Here is a 19,422-nt window from a genome sequence, read left to right on the forward strand (position 1 = left end):
AGTCCTCGTACAAAGTCAGTCAGATTTAATTTATAAGTATTTTGATCTCTATTCAAAGGCTGGTCTACACTAGAAAATTAGATTGACCCAGCTACGTCACTCAGGGGTGTGAAAAATCCACTGCCCTGTGCGATGTAGTTAAGCCAATCTAAGTCTCTGTTTAGACAGCACTAGGTCGACAGAAGAATTCTTCCTTCAAATTTGCCACTGTCTCTTGGGGCGGTGGATAACCTACACCACCGATGGGAGAGCGCCTCCTCTTGGGGTAGATAGGGCTAACACTGAAGCATTATAGCAGCACAGCAGCTACACTGCCACTATGCCATTGTAGCCTTTCACGTGTAGGCAAGCCCTAAGTCTACCTTCCCATACAGGACATGCACCTGTATGTAGGCAATACAGAGTATATATAAAAATAGGTACTGATGTGTTGTGGTATACATGTTATTTTTACACACATTATATATGAGTAATGAAGCCATCCCAAACATGTACAAAGGGAATATATATATTAAAGTATGTATGTAATGGGGGGTTTCTGGGTCACCATACCCCTAAAGCAGCTAATCATGAACAGGAGCCCTTACCTTGTGACTCTCTGCTTTGGCTGCAGTGGGTTTCAATGGCTTGACTTCTTAGCCACTAATGGGTGGTGCTTCCACCCGACTATTTATGGTAGCCAGGAACCCTACCTTTCTTACCTATGTGGTTTTGATTATCCCTGATGGGTACTCATCCCTATGACTAGCCTGGTACCTCATATCTATAGTCTTCTGACACTTCCATAATGGATGAACCATCAATCAAGCTTATTTATAAAGGGAAATATAGAGGACACATTAAAAGGAAAAGGAAGATGGATTTGGAGTGGGAACAGCAGTAAAACCCTACAACCCACAAATAACACAATCCTCGGGGTGGATTTCTCTGGATTCAGAAGTCCATTTTATTCCATACTAGTGGGTTCCCATAATGTGGAGGAACCCACATATCTTGATGAGGCATTGAAGGCCAGAAGGTGCTTGAGTGCAGCAAGGTGATGAGAGTATCGATTAAGGTTGCCAATTTTGGTTGGACGTATTCCTGGAGGTTTCATCACATGACATAATCTTTAATTAAAAATTAAATCTTTAATTCCTGGAGACTCCAGGACAACCCTGCCAGGCTGGCAACCCTGGTGTCGATTCTCCCAGGGGGCTAACCTCTCTGCAGCAGCAAAAGGCGTTACTCACAGTGGAAAAAGTCTCCACAACATAAAGATGGTGAGGAGGCCCTCTAAATCCTGTTGCTCTCCCACAAAGTAGTTTGGCAAACCCCTTTCAGGGCAAAATAGGCAATGCCTCAGGCAGGGAGAGACATTCAGATCTCCCGTGCTCTCTCAGACAGAGTGGTCTTCCTCTCATTCCACATCCAATTGTCTTAGTCGGCCTTCCATACTCTAGAGTTTACCCAATCAGAAAGCTCAACTTTGGTGAGGTGAGCATACTGCAGTCTTCCCCATCTCTCATCTACCCAGCAGTAAGCTTGGCTCCCTTTTTCATCAGATACATTAACCTGAGTTACATGTATATAGCAAAATACCTATCCTAGCAATGTTTGAGCAAGTTTTTAAAATTTATGGTTAATTTTGTGGCCTTCCTCTTGTAAAGCCCGAGTTGCGCATGAATCCAACTTCACAGGCCTCATATAAGAGGAAAATTATAATTAATCCATTTTAAAATCTTCTAAAAATGACTAAGTAGATTTTCTATTAATCACAAATAGCATATTAATGTCCAATATCTCAGGCCTTTGCGGGATTAGAAGCTAGTGCTTGCATATTGTAGTGGTGTTGGGGACACTGGGGCATGGCCACTAGGTAACTCGAGGGGATGGAAGACTACGAGTGTCGATGAAGCCCCCTCGCACTAGGCCCAGGTGTCCTTGACCCCCCCCCACCCCTGCCTGGAGGCACTCGCAGCAGCTATGTGTACTAGGCCCAAGTGTCCTTGGCCCCCTGGCCTGGAGGCACTCGCAGCAGCTCTGCGTACTAGGCCCAAGTGTCCTTGGCCCCCCCGCCTGGAGGCACTCGCAGCAGTTATGCTGAGGATCTGCAACAATATGTTGCAGAGTCAGACTGCCTGAAACTAAACAAGGCCAAATAGGGCAGATATGGAAGAACAATGCTGAATAAAGCAGCTTTATGTATAGTTTAACAAATGATACAAAAAACAAGGGAACTAGCTGGTAACTGGATTGGCTGGCTATATGGATACTTAGGGCAGTTTGCTATTGGATAAGTATGCTGAAGAAAGGATGTATAAAAGCCTGTGTAAATTCCTGCTCTGTGTGCAGGATTTGAGATTCTATTCTCCCTGTACCTTGTTTGCAGCTGCAAATAAACTTTTCTGCTTCTCCACCCCATTGTGATTATTGACTGAAGCATACCGGGTAACGAACCCCTGCTGTTGTTTTGCCTCTCGGCACTGGGTGCCGGCAACAGCGGGAAACTGAGATTACCAGTCCAATGATAGGACGCTCCTATTCCTAGCCCCAAATACTCTGAGTTATTGAACCTTAAATATGGTTCAAGACTGATTGTTGTCCATCCAGAGTCATTAGCCTTGTAATGTTTTTTTGCAGGGAGATATGTTTGCAGGAGTTATGTTTGAAGATTTCTATACACTTTGGGCAAAGAAAGAAATTTTATCTGTCAGGATTTTTTTTTTAAACTGCAGCCATTTTGAATGTTAGTAGTAGTCATCTCAGAGGAGATGGATTAGCTGACAGAGTGCAGGATAAACTGTGAAAAATGGACAATAAATACATTTTATCACATAGCTCTGAAATTTATCACAAGGTTATCACCATTTTATATGTAAGAAATATAGATATGAGATTGTACATGCACATTTACACAAAAATATAGGTAAAGATGCATACATTACATATTACCTTGCAAAACCTATGACGGTTCACAGTGTATATTAGCAATTTAAAGATGAAAAACATAACAGGTATGTTGTAATTATTTCCCAAACCATACTTGCTTTGGGAATTCATGCAATAATCACACACATTATATTAATGTTTGAAATCTTGTTTTAGCTGTGTTGGCCCTAGGATATTGGAGGGACAAGGTGGGTGAGGTAATACCTTTTATGGACCAACTTCTGTTGGTGAAAGAAACATGCTTTCAAGCTACAGAGATCTGAAGAAGAGCTCTGTGTAGTTTGAATCGTGTCACTTTCACCAACAGAAGTTGGTCCAATAAAAGATTTTACTACACCCTGCTTGTCACATTATATTAAGGCATTTAAATGATTTTGGTCCAAGAGTGGAAGAAACTGATTTTTAAATGTTAGATTTCCCCTCCCCTTTTTTACCCCTCCACAAGGGATCACTACAGGGCAGAGTTAAGGTTGTTCAGGTGTCTTAACTCTGTATTTCTAAATTTAAGAAGTTTGAATTTCTTTTAAGTGTAACCTCATCTCTAAATTGCCTGGGTATATAATGCTTGGATTTTGAATAATTACAACATTTCCGTAAAGCTTTTCACCATTAAGGTACTGATATGTACTCTCAACCTTAATTCCATTTTTTTGTCTGGGAATTTTCTTAGTTTTTTAAAAACTAAAGATTTCATAGATGAACACACAAGAATGTAACCACACAATATTTCTAATTAATTGAAGATACAAAGTGTTAGCCTTAAATATTTTTTTTTAAAATTAACTTTTAAGCACAGACTCACTGATATGCTAAAGCAGTACAAACCAGTCAGAGTATACTCGTCAGTTAAACTGGGTTTACAGCTATTTTGCATTGTCAGAGTAATGTGAAGCAGCTGAAGCATACTGGTTCATCTGGCCTTAATTTACACTTGATTTATTGGTTCAGAAAGCTGTGTTTCTGAGACTGGTGCTTTGTAAAGAGCGTGCAAGCAAAGATAGCCTAGTCCCCGAGTCCCAGTATCTCTGTGTTTTATGGGCACCCCTTTTGCTCCTACCTTCCTTTTTTCCAGGAGTGCTGCTTCAATGTGAAATGGAGCATGGGGAGCCCAACAGAAACTGATGTCCAAGCTAAGATCCAGACAAAATCTTTAAAGAGCAAGGGAAGTTGAGCCACACAATCTACTTTGAAAACTCTCAATACATGTCTAATCTCCCTCATACCATTAACTCATTACATCCAAAATAAATGTATGGAAATTAACTGTAGAAGAAGAGAGGTGATTGGTTGAGTTACCTCTGACACATAGGCCCAACTTAAGAGTTAGTTGAGCCTGTCTGTAGCCAAAACAATCATAGTAATTAGACACATTTTTAAATAATATAGTTCATTTACAAGATTTTTTTTTAAATATCACCTATATGATTTCAGTTAATTTTAACTATAAAGGATGTTTTAAGTGTCTGCATTACTCCATTGTTAAGATAATTCAGGACAAAAAGAGTGACACAGATCCTAAATTTTTAAAATGACCCAGTTTTTAATTAATTTTAACTCAAACTATTTAGAAGATTTACTTGTTGTGATGGTTCTCAGGTACCCAGGAATGAGAGTCACTTTGTTACCCCTGCCTCCAATGAGGGGGAGTCTTTCTTGTGGTAGCAAGGCATCAGCTCCCTGGCCCACCAGCCTTTTAGCTCTATTATCTGGGCTATGCCAGCCCTAACTTCAGCTTGCAGGTTAACAACTGGTGCACCCCAATCTCTTTGAATCATTCCCCTGTGATATCCAGCCTCTGACATTGCCTACTCACAGAAATTCCAGACCCTCTGCTCCATGAGGTGCAATGTACCCCAATTTACCTGTTTTACCTTAAACCACCACCCCTCTGAACTTGTGAGCCCTTACAATACATTTTAAAAATGGTTTATTTAAGAAAGAATACAGATTTAACTAGAAACAAGAGAAAGTTATGGAAACACAAAACCAAACCATAAAAACTCAAACCTGGGTCTATACTTATCAGTGGTTACCTTTCCTATCTAATAAAGTAGATTCCCTCCCCTCCCCAAAAGTTCAGTCTTTTGGAGAGCTGGCTGGTTTCACACAAAGCAAGTGTTCATGAATGCCCTCCTTAAGGGGTTTCTCAGGGAAGGGATGCAGACTGTCCTTCCCCTCACGCTGTTATACTCAAAACAGTCTTTAGTTTCTATTCATAGGTAGGGCTAACCCCTGTTTTGTAAAGTTGTTTTTTTTTTAACCTTGAAGTGGTTTTGACTGTGTCCTTGCCTCTAATGGTTTCCCATTTAAAGCCCGAGTACTGCACAAAGCTAAACAATTGTGCCTTGCATTGTATCACTGGTCAGACAGGCTGGGGTGACAATTCCACCTTGCCTGAGTGGGCCATTATTGAGACATCCTCGTGACTATTCTTTACTTTTTTACTTTAAGTCCCTAAAGCATATGTAATCCACATACCTCCTGGGCGTGGTGTTCTGTTTCATCTAGTGGCACCAAAACCACTTAGAGAAAAAGATAAAATGAGTCTGCTCTACAGCCCTAGCTAACAGCCAGTTGGCTTTTAGCTCATGCGGTGAGGCTTATGCATTAAGCTCCTGAAGTCCCAGGTTCAATCCCGACAACCGTGGTCTGTCAGTGTTACACATACATGCAACATAAATACATTATTCCTTAATATTACCCATGCTTACTTCTCACAATGATTATGAATCTTGACAAGTTACAAGCTTTCTGTGGTTACCTTACACATTACTCTTTATGGATAAATATCCTCCAAGACACATATTTGGTGTAATGAGTTTGCCAGGCCTGAGGTGAGAGTTGTTTGTAAACTACAGGGGACCCTTTTCCAAAGGGGTCTCTGTAACACTTGGAAATTTTCAGAAAATTCTTACAGTGCTAAAAGAATAAAAGTTGTAGTTTTGGGGAGAATGTGCTGTATTTTTCATAGAAAAACAAGCAATTAAATATCACAAAGCAGAATTCCACCTTAACTATAGAGTTGAACCCAGCACATCCATAACAAATATTTTATATGGTGCTTTTCCAAAAAATTTTTTAAAAATGACAACATTCATCCTTTTTAGATAACTGAAAAATGGGTAAAAATAGGTAAAAACAAATAATGGGTAAACATCAAAACATTCTGTGTTCGGTTAGGGTAAGCATCCAGAAGTTTTACTATTTAGTCAAATGTTTCTAATCCACTTTTGTCTGGAAACCAGACTGAGAATCAAGCGTTCAGTGACAGTTCTGCCAGCTTAAGACTGCAAGCTTAATGCTGTGTCAGTGTTGTGCAATTTTATAAAATAATTATAACTGATGTGAAGAAGGCCAGGCATTCTGTTCTCCAAGAGCCCTATTGTCCTATCCAAGGGTATTTTACAATGGGAGGGGAAAAGGACATAATTGCTGCAAAAGTGGACTGTGATAGCTGTAGTATCCCTTTAAATAATTTGTGAGGCCTCTAGTGGTGCTCTCTGTGTTCAGAAACCTGCAGTATTGTGTACAAGTTACTAGGAACTTGTTTTGTTGCTTTGTTATGTACAGTTAGTAAACATGGGTATTTGAACCCCACTGTGCCCTTGTCATGTCTTCACATTATATTTGTTGTGTAAAGCGCAAAACCCACAACAAAAGGTGAGGAAGAGGAACAGGCAACATCAGCTCCTTGCAGGAAAAATTTGTCAGTAAGATGAAATTGTATAGTTTAAGGTTTTTTTGTTTGTTTTGTTTTGTTTTTCAGGAGAGAGTGGGGAGATCAGGCCATCCCAGCAAAAGAATATATATATTTTTTCAGCTCTTCATAAGTAAATCAAACCAATAAATTGAATTGTAGAAGACTGACAAATTGTAAATCTGAGTGCATCTGTCTGGTTAGCAGGAGTTTTATTTGTTGTTTTCCTGTTTTAACCCTAATCACCTCTCATTTAATATAATGGAATGCAGAAAGCAATAACTGAGAGTGTAACACTAGCGAAAGAAAAAACATTTGCAAGATGTTCAACAGCAGTTAATTCAATTACTCTATTGTTCTCCATGGTAAACAATTACATCATTCTTCTAGCATTAAGTGAAAACAAACTATGATATTGTCACGGCAGGATTTGACATACCTAACTGGAATTACATTATTTTCATTCAGGTGACAGCTCAAGGGAGAAAACTGTACACTTGGATCAGCACAGACAGGTTAAAATCAATTAGAATTGATCAGATAGAGGTTCTTTTCAAAATTACCAAAAGAAAAACTGCAGATTTTACAGGGTTCCAGCACTTTAAATATTTTCTCCAGCTACACTGGCCTATAAAAGAAACAAAATTAGGGACAAGCTCTGAGGTATTAGTTCACTCTTTCATTTCCGTGTATCCGTTTACATATTTCAAATCATGTAGTACTCAAAATGCTACATATCATGCCTGATATTGTTAAAAATATTGCTCAAATTAAGTTTTAAATTTTGTATGGATTTTATCCTTAGTTTGAGACATTACCTGCATTCCATTGGTGCTCTGCAGACGGTTGTACCCATCAAAGTCTGAGTGTTTTGGAGAAAGAACCCCGAAGAGAACCTCCCATTACCACAGGGGAGCTTTGGGAAACACATTTTCCAGAGTTCAGAGAGAATATATACGGTACTTTGTCCCTTGAGATGATGAAGCCTACCACTCCTTATCTCCCCAACATGCCTAGTCATGTTACAGTCCCTTTGGGGTGAGTTGTGTCCCTGGGAACACTAGAAAGGAGCAGCCCTTGTGCACCTCCAAACACAACGATCACTATTTTGTCTGGGATGTGTCATCTTGCCTCCCCTGTTATGCACAAATGCTAGGGTTAAATACAAACTGCCCTTTTAGCTTTGATTTACCTAACCTCAGAGTCCCTGTATCTATGAACATTAAAAGTGCAAGAAGGGCTGGATTGAGCTTTCTACAAAATCCATCGACTAATTCTCCCAATAGTTAAAGGAGTGGATAATAGAGAGCAAAGTCGAGAGCTCTCTTCTATCAAGAACTGAGTGTACAGTTTCCATAGTGCTCCTATTCTTCTTGGGTTGAACCATCTTTGAATATTTTATTTCACAGTGTTACACTGAAGATTTTACTAGTTCCATTTTTCTTGGCTTGACTAAATTCATAGGAGATTGTTTACAACAGGACTATATGCAAAACAGCTAAAACAGCAAGATGCACTGCAATAAAGCAAAAGAAATGGAACTACAAAAAGTTCAAAAACTTTTCGACACATGTGTAGTATGAAAATGTTTACGTGTGCCAAATTATTTATAAAATTAAGGGAAGACAATTCAATTATTTCATCACAGTCAGGGACACGTATTTTTAGGTGAGCAGATTCTAATTGCATTGTAAAACGCCAGTACAGTTATTACGTGTAAATAGGTCCATCACTAGAAAAAAAAGGTATCAATATTATGTGGGACAGTAAGTAGGCAGACACAAAGGCTGAAGTATTTGAATTTGTGCAACTATAAATCCAAGATTTCTGTGTGCATCTACAACTGAAATTGTGTGCAAACATAGGGCATTGTCTGTGTGGTGGTTGGGTACATATTTAAGAGCATGCACATGCTGGAAAAAATATTAGTCTGATTTATATAAGATATACAGTCATGACCTCAATTAAAAAGCTCCATTATTTAAAAGTCTGCACCTTTTATTCACTTTTTATTTATAATTTATTAACTCACTTCTCTCTCAATGCTGTGTCAGACTTACAAGTCCTTTGGTACACCTTTCAATGTTAAACCAGATGACTGAAAAGATGGTGGCATATACAGTAGTGGGTGAAGACTGCAATGTAAGTGAAGTCACTCATCATCCATCGATGGTGAAGCTAGACTTTGCCTGGTTAAAACAAAACTAGGTGACAGGTCATGCTGTCATATGTGTGTAAATTGTAAAGTCTGACAAAGCCAAAAATGGCTGAGAACTTAAAAACTGGATGGTAACTGACTGTGAATCCCAGTGATGATTGATCCCAGCAATATTCTAAAGAAAAAGATCAAGCTTGTAGCTTTTTCCATTGCTTCACACTGACTCAACAGATATCCTAGGCTTCAGAATTACACACAGACGAGTGACAATCCTGTAATCTTATTATATAGATATTCTAGACTGGCACAGAAGAACTAGCCCAAACTCTGATTATGAAGTGATAAAGCTAGGAGTGGGGAAAGAAACCAATAATTAGTCTATGATTTAGTTTGGTATTTGCATTAAAAAGTTTATTTTGTAATTCCCTACTGTAGAAGTAACATAACTTAATGGGTGAAAAAAACCTATTAATTACAGTAAATATTTCCTAGTCTTAGCTAAAACTTAGCACAGTAAAGTTACTCAAGAATATGCTTCTTGCAGATGAAATAATGCTTGCACCTATTCACAGTCAGTATAAAAATAAATTGTGTGTGTCCATCAGTCCATTTGGTCCATTAACATTATGGGTATGCATAAAGATTGAGGGATAAATCCAATTCTCACTTTTCTGGAGTACCCAATAGGTGCAGTTTAGCCAGGTACTCTCCTGTCTGTATATAAAGCTTGGATTTTAGGGTCAAGGGCATGCTGCAGGTGCACCCCACCACCGCAGCATTTAGCTCCCGAGGGTTTCCCCTGGATAGCAGAATTAGAATATCCGCTGCTGCACAGATCCTCTGGCTCCTTACTCTACCCACCTGTAAACACACACCGGTTTGGTACTGCATTCCTGGATTTGATTCTGGGTGAACAGTGCCAAAATAAAAGCCTAATCTGACAATTTATAATATTGGGAAAATCTAAAAAAGGTACAAGTCAAATTTCATATATTCCTTGCCTATTTTAAGGCTGGTTGAGAATAGAAGTTGCAACTGATGAAGTGAGCTGTAGCTCACGAAAGCTTATGCTCAAATAAATTGGTTAGTCTCTAAGGTGCCACAAGTACTCCTTTTCTTTTTGCGGATACAGACTAACACGGCTGCTACTCTGAAACCTGAGAATAGAAGGAGTGCTAAGGTTTTCCAAAGTATTTCCTCAAGATTGCTTCCACAATTGGGAGATTATAGACCTGTAGGAGGAAAAGATTTTAAGGAATTGTGTCCATTAACAGAAATACTATTTCCTTTACTTAACCAAAGGCTTGCGACAGTTACCTGACAGCTTGAATAATGATCTAGCATTTTCTCCCCTATAATTGAATCAAATCTGTTTTAAATTGAATCCACTGAACTTGGGTGCCTGATTGGCCTCACAGCCATGCTGGTGAAATGAAGGGTTGCCATAAGGGTTGCCAACCCTCCAGGATTATCCAGGATTCTCCAGGAATTAAAGGTTAGTCTTTAATGAAAGATTTTGTCATGTGATGACACCGCCAGGAATATGTCATACAAAAATTGGCAACCTTGGAGGCCAGTGACAGGACACAGATCAGTGATGACAAAATAAGATACAGCAAAAGTGAACTGCCACAAAAGGTATAAAACATTGCCAGATACTGCCACACGATCTGTATATTTTGAGCCAGATTGTGGCTTTCACTCATGGCTCACCTTGTGAGGATGGGGAAGCGAAGAGGAGCTGTGCTGCAGTGGAAGCCAGAGCCAAAATTTTGGCTGACTCAGCCAGAGGTCTACTGGGTGTTCTAAAGAAATGTAAAGTGTAGTGGCAGCTCTGCCATCCCTAGGGAGGCTGCAACATGCACTTCCTGCTTCATAATATTGGCTTAGTTTGATAGCCAGTACAAAACAGAGGGATACATGGCCCCATGCTTATTCTCCACCATCCATGTCTCTTTTCTGTTAGTACCACTAAGCACGCTAGCTTGGAGTGGTACTAGTAATAGTTGTCGTGCTGAGGGGGCACAAAGACTGAATTGTGCCTGACCTTGGTGCAAGGCCAGGAAGGAAAGGCTGTTTGTGCCCTTTTCTCCCTTGAATACCTATGCTGGCCCCATCTGATTGCTATTGCTACTCATTTTAAGTGGAAGGTGCTCAGATATTATGTTGATGGGCAGCAGTATTAAACCCTATGGCAGTCAGACAGACAGACAGTTCTTATTTACCAATCCAGTGGTTATGTACAGCACCAGTCACCATAGGATATGGACACCTATGGTCTTCGTAACTAACTGGGATTTTTCTTTTACATATTTGTCACCTTTTACATTTTTAATTTTTGGTAAATGTTGATGCTTGTGAAAATGTATATTCTATACAGGCACGACATGAGCAGGAACTATGCCAGCTTCCTTACATAGCTCAGCCAATGCCCTTCCAAGTGGCCAGTCCATAAAAGGATAGCATTCTTAGAGAAAGCCATAAGAAAAACTAGTGAGAGCTTATACAAATTTTCGGGTAAAAACAACTTAACTTTATGCTATGTTAGGAGGTAAATCCATCTCCCACTGATGCCAGTGGAAGGACTCCCTTTGACTTCAATAGGAATGAGGTTGGACCGCTCGAAATGGCATATTAAAGTTACCCAGTCTGAGAATATATCAAGTGGCTTCCATTTCAGTGCAGATCACTGCAGTGCAGAGGCAACATGAAAAATTAATGCCTTGGCTCAGGAAAGAAAACTTTATCACAGAAGCTAGCAATCCAGGAGATACTCTCTTAAAAACACACTAAGATTTAAACAATGACAAAAACAAGAAGACATTCCCGGAAAATGTGGCTAGAAATACATCACAAATCAGAATCATATCTAAGAGAGTCTGAAGCCTATATCTGGGGAAATTTATTATTCAAAACAAACTGTTAACTGTTATTGTGACAGGTTACCCCCCTCCCCTTTCCGGGATGCCACCGGATGTACTGGGGTACTACTGAGCCCGGCTGTTCCACCAGCCTGGGCTCCCTTACACTGTCCTGCTGTGCCAAGCCCTCAAGCCTCCCCCAGCACGTGCACAGGTAGGGAGGGACACACCCAGATACAGAAAGACACGAACACGGAAATCAGCTCTGCATAGGAAGTCTCAGCTAGGGAATTGCCCAGCACTCAAGTGCAGACCACCTCTAGAGTATAAACCCAAAATTGAATCATCTAGTGCTGGCACAGATAACTGTGCAGCATAAGCTCATGGAATTCACTCCCTCCCTCAATGTGGAGGAAGATATGCACAGCTTTTTGCCCCCAGTTATGAATTCCACAAACTGGTTTTAGAGAAAACAAAAACAAGTTTATTAGCTACAAAAGACAGATTTTAAGTGATTACATGAAATAGCAAACAGATCAAAGCAGATTACCTAGCAAATGAAACAAACACACAAGCTAAACTTACTATACTAAAGAAACTGGTTATAACTAGCAATTTCTCACCCTAAATGTTGTTTTAGGCAGATCGCAGAGGTTCTTGAAGGCAAGCTGCTCTTACTTGCAGTTTAAAACTCCAGGTATTTCTTTCACAGGCCAAACACCCTCTCACCTGGCTTTCAGTCTTTTCTCCCCCTTTGACTTTGTTTCTTAGATGTTTTCAGCAGTCATCCTGGGTGGGGATTCAGTGAAGAATGAACCCTGATTAAGTCATTCCCCTGCCTTGAACAGGTTTTACATATGGCAAGAACCCTTTGTTTTCCAGTGGTTCCCCACCCCCAGCCCCCCAACCCAGTGGAAAAATACTGGTACTCTATCATGGAGTTCAGTACCAAGTGACATGATCACACGACCCTGCAATGTCAAAGCAGCCATGAGCCAAAGGCCATTTGTAGCATCCCAGGAAGGTGGGAGATTAGCATCTTCAAAGACCTATTGTTCTTCCTAATGGTCCATTGAATGTCCACAGCTAGCCAGCCAGACTGGTTGCATTCTGTCTGGTGGGCGTTCCCCAGGCGCAAACACTTTTGTAGTACAGATGTATAGTCAATATTCCTAATTTTAGATTCAGAAATGACACAGACATAAAAATAGGATAATCATGTTCAGCAAATCATAACCTTTCCAATGATATCGCACATGCCTTATCTTGCACAAGATGTATTATAGTTATGCTATAATCATATTATAATAATATTTCTGTGAAGAATATGGGGCATCGTGTCACAGTTATATTATAAGAATTGGATGGGAAATGGTTTGCAGTGTTGTTGTAGCCATGTTGGTCCCAGGATATTAGAGACACAAAGTGGGTGACATAATATTTTTTATTGGACCAATTTCTATTTGTGAAAGAGACAAACTTTTGAGCTTATAAAGAGCTCTTCTTCGGGTTGTGGGTGTACAGGTCCTGAAGAAGAATTCTGTGTACGCTCAAAAGCTTCTCTCTTTCACCAACAGAGATTGGTCCACCAGAAAATAGTACTCTTTAGCCCTTAGGACTTTATTACAAGGAGATGTTCAGGGGCATTACACTTCAAACAAATCTGATTTGCACAAGAACAGACACAGGCAATATTTAACACTAAGGAACTACCTAGAAAAGATCTTTGGAAAGGAAAATTTTAAGGCAAACATTTGTAGAAGTTTAATCAAAATAGTCAAGTAAACACCACACTACAAAAGCAGGCACCTGAAATACCCTCAATTTCTGTTAGATCATGTGACAAGAGCCTCCATTATTTAAACTTTTATATCAGGGAAAGTTGAACTTTTATTCATAGAAAGTGACCAGTTACACTGAAGTAAGAGTTACAAAAGATGCTGCTGCTAGTTTCATGGAGTTTAAAATATTCTATAAACTTTGTTGGACCCCTGACAAAACAAACAGACTGGGCTTAAGAGACAACAACAAATGTTGGAGGTATTTGGAACACACTGGGGATTACAGGCATATGTTCTGAGAGTGCTAAACAATAAAACCATTTGGGCAAAAGTTTCACAAACGTGTAAAAATATAATTATACAAAAAATAAACCATACTTACAACAGAATGAGTCTTACTAGATCTGTCTAAAATACATGGAATCTCATGAGAAATGGAACTTGATCTTTTAGTCTGATTACTATAATAATTATTCTCAGGTACAGGAAGAACAAGAATGGCCCATCTGTGAAATAATTTATTGCTGTATCATATGAAAGTCACTTTGGAAAAGAGGACAGACTGGATACTTTTGGGAAAAAGGTGGGGAGCATTTTTTAAATTAGCAGACAAAACAAATACTTCCAAATAAGAGGGAAAAATAAACAATAACACTAAGAGAAGGATGTTGCCTGTTGTGGTAAGTGTAAATTCAGGAATAAAAAAGTACCACAAGAGTAAAAGAGGAAGATGGAACAGTAACAGACAACAGAGAGGAGGCATGGAAGCTCATCCTATTGAGTAGCCATTTTCAGACATATTAAAATGTACTCATTGACTTACTATGTTTTGGGGATTATACCTTTTGTTATTAAAGAGTGTTGCTAACTGTAACATAATGTAATTGAAGCTTTCTTTTTACTGTTTTACTTTATAAAAGAACTGTGCAGAAAAAAACTCTTATTTTAGAAGATGCTGGTTGAGAACACATTGGTAACTAGGCCTGGCAATCCTTTGAGCACTTTTCTTTCCCAATGTCCAAAATGACCTTGGCCAGCTTGCTTGACGTAGTTTTTGAGAAGGAGTTTTTTCCACTTCCTTTTGCTGTAGATCAAATACCCAAGGCCATTACCTGATCCCTGCTTTTTCGCTACATTGATCTAAGAACTTAGTTGTCTTTTACAGAGCCCCTTCCTATCTATCCACACAGTAAATACTTTCATCCGGTCTCTCATCATCTCATGTCTTAATAACTGCAACAGTCTTTTCCCTGGCCTTGACAAATGCAATCTTGCTCTGCTCATTTCCATTCAGAATGCTGCTGCAATCATTTTCCTAGCTCATCATTTTGACCATGTCAGTCCTCTCTTTGCATCTCACTTCTCTATTGCTTCAAACACGAGCTTACTTGTCTTCACTTTCATGGCCTATCCCCATCCTACCTATCATCTCTCATTCCTCCTTTAAAACTCTCCTTTTCCATGATGTCTACAGAGAACTTGACAATGATTAGGTCGCTGCTATGCTAAAATCTTTACTTATCTTGCTGACCAATAGTGTCTCATGTGTCTGTCTGTATCCATCTGTTGTCTCTTGTCTTACACTTGACTATAAGCTCTTTGGGGGAAGGAACCATCTATCAGCTCTGTGCTTGTACTGCACCTGGTACAACAGGGTCCTAGTCCATTACTAGGGCTTCTAGGTGCTGCAGTAATGCAAATAATAAATAAATCAGTTGCCAGAATGCCAGTTACAGCATATGGACATGGGTCTTATTTCCCTTCTAATCAGCTAATGAACTGTATTTCTTTATCCAGTTTTCCTTACAGTTTCTTGATCTTGACAGATCCATAAAATATCCACATCAGTCCATATGCTAAGCTACTGAAACACAGTGTATATCAGGTGTGTATCCCTTTTGTTCTGATGACTTTCCGATGCCACAGAAGCTATGATTTCTTTAGTAACAATCAGTTTATTATTTGTCTTTCTTCTCAGACAAACCTCCTGTTAAATTACAAATTCTCAATCCTTTTTTTTCTTCAGCTGCTGGCTAAATAAATACTGTCATAGATGCACTCTCAGTAGAATGCCTTCCCTCTTTTGACACTACAGTCAGCCAAACAAATTCAAACAGCTCAAGTCTCCCTCTTGTTAAGCCCGATTTCATAACACTGTTGACAATCTGAAGCCCCAGATTCCTGGAGCTATTGTATGTTCTTCCTGAATTAACCTCAGGGCGAACAATTTATGTTGAGATAAACTCAGCCATGACTGGTAGAGCATATTGGAACTATTTCATTGTTTGACTACTATAAGAGACAGCCTTTTTTGCACTTATCCTCTTTCTCTTCCACTCTCTTTGGAGGGCTAAGCATACTTTGCATGGATTTTTTTTTTTAAGTTTAAAGCAGTTACAATACTAGGTTCTTAATTAAGACTCCAATCTTGCAAAGGACTCAATGTGATTTCTTGCAGGCAGAAGGGTGTGCCTATGCAAAGCTCTTTGCAAGACAATACTAGAAACACTACATTTAAAGATAATTTGAAAAAGATTGAAAAAAAGTGTTATTGCCTCTTTATGATGTATAAAAGTAACTTGATTTTTCAAAAGTGTTTCTTTTTATGTTTACTGCTCACTTTCTACTTTAGAAATATCAGATATATGAAGTCTGATCTTCTCTAGTTTTATTGGAGGACCTCGAGTCTAGGAGATCCTAGGAATGCTTTTCATTTAAGAATGTCTAATTTTATAAGACTAAAATTAATTAACAAATGTAGCAAAGAAGCATCTGTTCTAAAACTGTTCAAAGCAGTTCTAAAATGGACTGCCAATCACATAATCACAATATTAATTTGTCATAATGTTATTTTATCTAGTCAGATGGCAATTTCAATGACTTTTCAAACATTCTTTTAATATGCTAGAACTTGTTTTGCAAAATGTTCAAATGAGTACTCCTAGTAAAGATTGACAATTAAAAGGCCTACAATAGTTGCTATTATTTAAGACTGTACTTCTCCAGCAGCAGAGACAAATGAATGATGTTGACATCTGGAAAATCTCTCTTTTTGCATAATGTTTCTTGGCTTTGCTGCCACCTACAGTTTACACAGGATAAAAGACTGGTGCAGAGTAACTTTGTTCTGTTCCACTTTGCTATTCTAGTTCTGGCCACCATATTCAGCCATTCATCCTTTACTACCAAAGGCTTTCTGAAGCTACTTATTTTAAAGATGTGTGAGTGAAGAACAGAGGTGGAAGGTTTCTAAACTACTTCGGACTTTTCCAACCATTCAATGTTTTGCAAAAAAAAGTTCTAGCACATCAAAGACTGTTTATTTCATAGTTTTTGACTGAATAGATAAGGTTACTTTAAATCATGTGGAATTAAAAAGTATACTGCTCTCTGTGTTAGCAGAATCTATCAAAGCCTCTTCTCCTCTTCAAAGCCTAGTGGTAAAAGGAAGCCTGTTCTTTCCATGGAAACAAATGTTTTGACTCTTGTGCTTTTACTATCAGGAAGCATCGTTATTTTGTGATAACGTATGATAAGCTGTCATTACTATCTTTAAATAAATATTTGATTAAGAAAAATGCAAACTAAACTGCAATAAAAATTTAAATATTAATCAAAATATATTTTTGTTGAAACTATAAGCAAATTAAATTTTAAAATGGTTTGGAAACAAATAAAGTAGTAGTATACCAATGACACCAGTAGAGTGCAAATACTGTTTTAAATGCCTATATGTATAAAAACTATTGTAAAATCATAAAACTTCAGTATATTTTTTCACATAATAGTTTCTGCTATAACTTGGAATGCACATACACACTGTTTTCTAATTTATATTCACTTGAAATCGAAGGGTTAGAAAGCTGTCTTGAACTTAAATTTACTCTAAACTTAGGAGAGATGTTAAAAAAAGATCATTGAGAAGGGAAAAAAAAATCTATGGAAAAAACAACCTGCCTTTCATACTTAGGGCAGTCACTGCTTGCTAGTCCAGTTTTGGGAACAATTTTTCTATCCTTGACACATAGCACTGTCTTTCCTTTTAGCTAATTTTAATTAAATCGTCCCAGAAAATAAATATTTAAATTTGAGGGAAAAAATGTTATTTTGAACAAATTTTGCAATCCTCAGAAACAGTTTGTGACGTTCTCCCAACCTCTAAATCACATGAAATTTGCACATCTCTAATTGTATCACCTGCTTTCAGACATTACTGATTTCTTGAGGAGGAAAAAGAATGGACTGAGCTGTAACTTTCTATGTTTAGTTTTATTCCAAAGCTGAACCAAAGACGATTTTTCCTCAGAGGTAGACCTGTGGAATATTTGAGGAAATTTTCTTGAGTCATTGTTGAGTTTGGCAAGGATGAAAAAAAATTACTTCTCATTGGAAAAAAAAATCAAGTTATGCTTTTTAGAAACTGCTACGACTATAGCAACTGAAACTTTGAATACATAGCCCTTACTCAGGAGAAGTGGCTCCCTCAGCACGGGAAGAAATTTTTTAAAAATCACTCCTGAGACTGACCACTGAACATCTACTTTTTTTTTTTTTTAAAAGACGTGCCTAATTAAGCTCCATCTTCTTTGTGGAATGCCCTTTGCCCAGCCAGACAGGTACAGGGGTCCATGCTGGGATAATCTGCTGACAAACACATAATGAAAATCTTGAAACAAAAGATGCTTTATCTGTAGACACAAGGAGAAATCATATGCGCTCGCACCCACAACGGACAGTGGCGGGAAGACAGGAAACTATGGTTTAAGGTCTTTCCACAAGCTTTTCATTAATAAAATGAACATAAGAACAGACATACTGGGTCAGACCTAAGGTATTTCTAGCCCAGTATTCTGTCTTTTGACAGTGGCCAATGCCAGGTGCTTCAGAGGGAATGAACAGAACATGTAATCATCAAGTGATCCATCCCCTGTCCCCTGTTGCCCATCCTGTCTAATAGTCATTGATGGACCTTTCCTCCATGAACTTATCTAGTTCTTTTTTTAACCCTGTCATAGTTTTCGCAACATCCTCTGGCAAAGCGTTCCACAGTGTGCACTGTATGAAGAAGTACTTCCTTTTGTTTGTTTTAAACCTGCTGCCTATTAATTTGATTTGGTGACCCCTAGTTCTTGTGGTATGAGAAGGAGTAAATAACACTTCCTTATTTATTTTCTCCACACTAGAAACAAATGAACTTATTTCTACATTATAGAGTGCATTTACATTGCAAATTAAGATGTGATTGTAGTGCAGGTTGGAGTACGCATGCTAGCTTTAATTTATTTCATGCAGGTAACAATAGTAGTGAATAAGTGGTGGCACAGACTTCACTGCATGCTAGCAGCCCAAGTAGAAGCCCACTGGTGACCCCAGGTATGTACACGTGTTGCTAGCCTTTGCTGAAGCTCATGTTTCCATGTCTACATTGCTATTATCTGTCATAGTTAGAATTAAGTTAACACAGATATGCCTACCCATGCTACAATCACACCAAAAGAAAAGGAGTACTTGTGGCACCTTAGAGACTAACCAATTTATTTGAGCATAAGCTTTCGTGAGCTACAGCTCACTTCATCGGATGCATACTGTGGAAAGTGTAGAAGATCTTTTTGTACACACAAAGCATGAAAAAATACCTCCCCCTACCCCACTCTCCTGCTGGTAATAGCTTATCTAAAGTGACCACTCTCCTTACAATGTGTATGATAATCAAGTTGGGCCATTTCCAGCACAGATCCAGGTTTTCTCACACACCCCCTCCCCCACACACAAACCCACTCTCCTGCTGGTAATAGCTTATCTAAAGTGATCACTCTCCTTACAATGTGTATGATAATCAAGGTGGGCCATTTCCAGCACAAATCCAGGGATTAACGAGAACGTCTGAGGGGGGTGGGGGAGTAGGAAAAAACAAGGGGAAATAGGTTACCTTGCATAATGACTTAGCCACTCCCAGTCTCTATTCAAGCCTAAGTTAATTGTATCCAATTTGCA

General features: G+C 38.8%; 1 protein-coding gene across 8 annotated transcripts in view; it reads right to left on the reverse strand.

The window, feature by feature from the left end:
• Positions 1 to 19,422, reverse strand: part of LOC141999196 (ephrin type-A receptor 6) — an 817,098-nt gene that overhangs the window by 576,609 nt on the left and 221,067 nt on the right. The gene's annotated exons all lie outside the window — the stretch shown is intronic.

This window comes from Natator depressus, chromosome 1 (genome assembly GCF_965152275.1).
Source record: "Natator depressus isolate rNatDep1 chromosome 1, rNatDep2.hap1, whole genome shotgun sequence".
Classification (NCBI taxonomy): domain Eukaryota; kingdom Metazoa; phylum Chordata; order Testudines; family Cheloniidae; genus Natator; species Natator depressus.